Consider the following 6,165-nt stretch of genomic DNA (forward strand, 5'->3'; position numbering starts at 1 on the left):
ACAGAGGACACTGCCATACACAGTGTGCCAGAGGACACCGCTCCTGTCACGGAGGCCGGAAAACAGAGAGGAAGAGGCTGGGGTCCCCATATGCCCTGTGAGACACTGGGCCCAAGCTCCTAAAGGCTCCACCACCAGCTGGCCACCAAGTCTTCAGCATAGGGCCCTTGGGGACCCTCCAGATGCAGACCACACAAGGCCCATCCTCAGACTCAGATTGTTCCCAAGAATGGCAATGAAGGCTCCAGATGTCCCCACAGCACAGGGTCGGGGAGGACACACAGCCAGCAGAGCAGCCTGAGCGGCCACCCAGGAGGGACAGAGCCATGCTGGACACAGGGCCAGGGAGGTGCCTCACAGTGAACCTGTTCTCCTTTCTGAACCTCATTCTTGTGAATGCATTATTTATTCAAAAGGTTGACTCATTACATATTTTCAAATTCCCAAATCCTTTAAAAAGAAAAGGCAAGGGCTGGACCAAGAATTCAACAAGCAACACCATTCTCAACCAAGGCTCCCGGGCGGCACTGACCAACACCTGGACTCAGTGGCCGGGAGGAGGGGAGGGCCCATGTGGGGGCCGGGAGGAGGATGGGGGCCCTGTGTGGGGGCTGGGAGGAGGGTGGGACCCTCTGTGGGGGCCGGGAGGAGGGTGGGGGCCCTATGTGGGGGCCAGGAGGAGGGTGGGGGCCCCTGTGTGGGGGCTGGGAGGAGAACAGAAGACAACAGAGGGACTTCTGCAGAGGGACAGGGTCACAAGGCCTGAGTGTCCTGTCTCCCTGGAGCTCTCCTGTGTGAGGGCAACAGGGAGGGCTCAAGACCACCCACTCGGAAGGAGGGCCTGCGAGCCCACCCTCAACAGGGAGCTCAAGCAATGCAGCGGAACTGAGATGCAGGGCGGTCCCCAGCCCAGGATGGCGGCAGAAGGACCACAGGGACGGGAAAGGAACCTTCCCTCAGGGCCCCATGGTGGCTGCACAACCAGGTGCACATGTCAGTCCTCGCAGCGAGTAGACCCCCGTGGAGAGGAACACTTACCTGGAGAAAGAGAAGCTGCCTTTAAACACAGGAGGAAGAACCAGGAGGGGCTGAGACTGTAAAAGGCAAAATATGTGTTTTCCTCGTTTTCAGAGGAGGAAGTCAAGGCTGTATTTTATCCCTGGAGTTTATCCTTAGAGTGATACAAGTTGTTGAAAACTTCACAGGTCACAGTATTTAAGACGACAGGGATCCTCTCAGTATTAAAAGAACGTAGGATTTTAAAAAACAAGAAAACATATAAAAACATGTACAACAATGACTGTAATAAGGAAAACACAACGAGGCAATAAATGTAAATAGGGTAAACTTACTCGGCAAAAGGAAGGGACTCCCACCTTGTGAAATCAGAATCTACCACAACATCTGCAAGACCCAGAGCCAGAACCTGAGCTGCAGTGGAGGTTCACAGAGTAAACAAATGAAGTTGCTGCCAATCAGGGCACAGAGGGGCTTCTTTCTTCTGGGTCCTTAATTAATGTATTCATTATTATTTTTAGTGGACAAAGTCAGGGAGTATTTTTGTTTAAACTACATCACAAATTTAGAGTGAATTTTCTAGTTGTTATTCAAGACAATAAAATTTTCACTTATCTCAAAAAAACCCCAAATGAACAGCATGATTTCATGATTAATATCTAATTAAGTAAAAATCCAAGGTCTCAAAAGGTGAGTTTTGTTTATATAGCTTTCAGTGAATAATTTGACTTCAACATCAAATCAGCAAAGACCAGACTTGGTATTGGCAGAACCAGGCATAAATGAGGGAATAAGAGCCAACTTTGAGACACATCTGACACTACATCTCTCAGGTCAAAGTAGATAAAGATGTGGTATCAATAATGCTACTTACAAGGCTGGTTTGAAGGCTACTAAACTCAGTACCCTCAAAAAAAAAAACACCTTCTTTATAATGGGAGAAAAAAATTCAGTGCCTCAAAACAGTTCAGCGTGTCTTTAAGTGGAGATCATGAACTCCCCGTCTTCTCCCACACAGGGGTGTGACAGCTGAAGCCAGCTCAGGCCAGAGACCGCAGGCTCCCAGCCACACAGAAGGGAGGCACCCCTCCCCGCAGAGCGGCAGGCAGACCCCGAGAACTGCATGCAGCACCGTGACGGGCCCGCCGGTGCAATCTCCACTCCCCATGCTTCATGGCTTAGCCAGAAAGAAGGAGGCAACGAGTTCCCCTCCGAAAGCCAGAAAAACCTCAAGGCAAATGTGAGGAAAGTAGAAGAGAAAATAAAATCCATTTTCATTACTTAGGAAAAGCAGTGGAGCCGCGGGGCAGCAGCGATGGGCTGGTGGGGAGGACACCGAGATGGACGCCTCGCTAGCTGAGTGGACAGTGCAGTAAAGCCCAGATTCAGAGGAGAAGACACACTGCAGGTGGACAGGTCAAGGTACAGGACTGGCCACAGGTTAGCACCTGAGGTCCCAACAGTGGTCCTCCTAGAGCCACTCAGTGGGGACATGAAGTGACACTGGGGAAGGAGGGCCTCCGGGCAGCAGGAGACTACCCACGTGAGCACGTCAGGACAGGAGTCAGCAGCTCAGGTAGGGGACACTTTCTGAGGAAACTGACACCAGGGAGCTCCGCAGGTCATGGGGTGACTAGAACTGCTCCAGTGGCTCCAGAGAGAGCAGACAGCCCGAGGCCTCCCCGGCTGGCGGGCCCCCTGGGGTGGGCCCCCTGGGGCGGGCCTGGACTGTTCTGCTGTGTGGACGGCCCTCGGTGCTGGGGTCCTAACACAGAGCCTCCCCAGGATCACAGGGGAAGTGCACACATGTGATCCTAACATGTCACCCTGGCCATGAGACTCAAGAGCCCAGCCCTATGGCATCTTCAGAGAACTCAGGCCTCCCGCTCTTGGGGCCAGGGTACCTCGGGGCTGGCCCACTTACCACAATGCTCACATCGTGAGTCCCACTGACACCCAAAGCCTCCATTAAAAACGACCCCCTTTTATAAAACACTTGCCACCCCCAAGGAAGTGGGTGGCGATCTTTCAGGGAACGTGGTCTTCCGTGTCCCCCATCAGCCCTCGGCATCTCCGTAGCTAAGTGCCAGAATCACCCGTCCCTCCAGGGTCAAGTGTGGGGGCTCCTGTGACTGCTAAGTGACCTGCCCCTGTGGGCTGCCCACCACAGAGAGGCACAAAGAGGTGGACAGCTGGTCCTCATTTCCAGAGGGTGTGGCCATTAACCTAGAAAACCCTCAGCATGTCCTGACTTGAGGGGCTCTGAACACAAAGTCTCATGCAGTGACCAACAGTCAGGACCCTCCTGCAGGAAAGCAGAGAGTCGTGAAGACTGGATCCCAGCCCCGCAGGCCTGACTCTCTCCTGATTGAAGCTCCTGACTTTATTTTTCTTGAAACAAGATAAAGTAATTGTCACGACATCTAGAAGCAGGGCCGATGGGAACGAGACAACTCAGGAGAAAGAATAGGAGGTTTGCAGAGAAGACTTGCTTGTCGGGGTCAGAGAGAGAAAGTACTACAAACAAAAAGTGATCTTAATGGAGTAAATATTTAAAATGACAACACCACCGTCAAGAGCCCCCAACACTCCCCAGGACATGCCCAGAAGTGGACAGGGGGTGTCCGTGAGGCTTCTCCGCCCTGGGGTTGGGTGCAGCGGGGGCCACGTGCTGGTGGACAGAGAGGAAGGGCAGGAGCCAGGCCTGGGCCAGGTCTACACGCAGAGGCCTCGGGGGAGAGCCACGGCAGCAAGGCCCCCCATGAGGCCCGTCAGATGCCACAGGGGGCAGGGGTCAGCATTTACCCACCTGCCCAAGCTGTGTAGCCATCCCGGGCAGGCAGCCAGGCTGAGTCAGGAGGAAAGCTCAGCCCCTGACCTCGACGTAGCAGGGGAAGAGGGCAGAATGGACAGTGCTCGGGGCAGCAGCAGGCGCTGTTCAGAACATAAAAGGTGGAAAGCAGGTGGGAGAGGGGCCACTGCTGCGTCTGGACACTGAGGTGACCCTTTCTCTCTCTCTCTTTCTGCGGACCCTTAAGGTCAGAGGAGACGTCACAGCGACCCCAAAGAAAAAGGTATTTGTGTCTCTTGTGTGGTTATTTCGTGCAGCCCAGTCAGCCCAGTTTAACTAGAGTGACCCCTGAGCCTTTTAGTCGCGAGAACAGAAACCCGGCAGTCGCAGTGACATGTGGCCAACTCCCTAGAAGTAAATCTCCATGACAGCAGGACGTGGGTGAGACTGGCCGAGCACAGTGTCAGGACCAAGGGGACAAGGACAGAGGTGGAGAAGTTCCCCTCTGGGGCCAGCAGGGAGGGGCTGGCAGGGATGGTCCAAGGCAGAGGCCATCCCTGGAGGGTGGTCCAGGTTAGGCGTGGGTGGGGCTCTGCCCCATGAGGTCAGGGACACAGGACTGAAGGGAGCCCTTGGTGACCACAGTGAGGACACTGACCAGAGAGGTTGGGACAGAACTGCACTTTAGGGGAGAGAGCAGGAGGTAGGACAGGTGACAGGGAGCCCGCAGGAGCGGGTACTCAGATGAACGCAGTGACGGCCTGGAGTCTCTGAGTATCTCCCTCGCCCAGGAAGCTTTCTGCTACCTTGCAGGGCGGCTAGACAATGTATCTGGAAGCTTCTGACCTCGGTGCTGTCGCAAGCACCATGGAAAGGGTACAGGGCAAGGGTCCCAAGTTCCGCAGCCATGAGAGACTTGCAGAATGTGCTCTAGGGGTCAGTTCCCAGCAGCTGCCTGGTGAACGCGCCAGCCCCGGGCCCCTGCCCTGGGGAAGAACCTGACGGGAGGGGTGGCCACAGGAGGCCTGGAAGTGGGGGCTTTGGAAACAGAATGTCCCCTGCCCATCACACTCCACCTCTCCCAGAAAGTCCTGTGCACTGCCTGGAGTGCCACCTGGCCTGAGGGTGGAGGGTCTCTGCAGGGCTGCTGGACAGAGGTGGCCTCTGCCTGGACTGCTGGCAGGCTGAGCTGGGGTTCTCAGCACACGCAGGTCACAGAGACCTGAGGGAGTCAGCCCAGGAGCTGGCCAGGCCCAGGATGGGTCAGGAGGGTGTCCTGCTTTGAATGTCCCTGTTCGGGTCCTTCAGCTCACGTGGGGTTAGGGAGGCTGTTCTCAGTGCTCCTTCGTGTCCTGTGCATTTCTTGCAGCCTCAAACTGCCCAGTTGGAAAGAGGACACAGGGTCACTTTTGCTCTTGCCAGAGATGGGACAATCAGTGTACTGGTGCCCCTTTGGCACCCCCTCCTCCACCAAAGAGTCATAATTAAGCTACTCCAGAGACCCTCACCATAATTGTTTTTATTAACAGAATATCAGCAAAAATGTCTGCAAAGAGCTCAGTGTGGTTTGACACTTCCTGTTTTCTCTAAGGTCTAAGTTCTCTGTCTTGCAAAAGCTGAATTTGCCCACAACCTTGATGAGGCACAAGAATTGTCACTTCTGTTCCTGTGGTAAAGACTTGTGGGACCTCTGTCTAGCCTAAAAATATGGGACAAAGAGTGATCATTGGGTTGGGCTGTGGCTCAGCGGTAGAGCACGCGTCTAGCATGTGCGGGGCACTGGGTTCGATCCTCAGCACCGCATAAAAGTGAATAAACAAAATAAAGGTATTTGTCCATCTACAACTTAAAAAAAAAAAAAAAGAGTCCTCGTTACTTACCCAATGACATGTACCACCCACGCTGTGAAGACTGAGGAATTTCCAGACTCAAGCTCCAGAGACTTTTTAGGGGAGAGCCGCTCTGGACCTGCTTCCTGCTAGTCCTCGGTGTCCACCCTGTAGGACAGATGGTCCCACATCAGCAGAGGGCTGAGGAGCGGGAGGGGAGCAGGGGTGTGAGCAGGAAGGGGCGAGCCGGAGGAGGCCAGGTGGTCCTCCCGAGACCAGGGCTCTGTTCTTGTCCACTGACTCCCCAGCGGCAGGCCCTGCCCACAGTCCTGCCTGCTCGGGCAGCCAAGGGGGCTGGCATGCTGGCACTGGGCATGGGAAAGGTGGCCTTCCTGAAAGGTCCCTGCGAGCTTCCTGCAACAGTCTGCAGGCAGGAGAGAAGGGGGCGTGTGGGAGTCAGGGGGCTGGCCTGAGGGTGACAGGATGAAGGGGGCGTGTGGGGGACAGTGGGCTGGCCTGAGGGTGACA

The 6,165-nt window shown here is 54.9% G+C and overlaps 1 long non-coding RNA gene across 1 annotated transcript in view; it reads right to left on the minus strand.

Annotated features, from left to right (window-relative positions):
• Positions 1-5,309: 5,309 nt before the first annotated feature.
• The window catches only part of LOC125618319, a 3,322-nt gene continuing 2,466 nt past the window's right edge, over positions 5,310-6,165 (minus strand). Inside the window, exon 2 of the long non-coding RNA XR_007349594.1 lies at positions 5,310-5,805. This is a non-coding gene — a long non-coding RNA (uncharacterized LOC125618319). The remainder of the gene's footprint in view (positions 5,806-6,165) is intronic.

This window comes from Marmota marmota, unplaced genomic scaffold (assembly GCF_001458135.2).
Source record: "Marmota marmota marmota unplaced genomic scaffold, marMar, whole genome shotgun sequence".
NCBI classification, from domain to species: domain Eukaryota; kingdom Metazoa; phylum Chordata; class Mammalia; order Rodentia; family Sciuridae; genus Marmota; species Marmota marmota.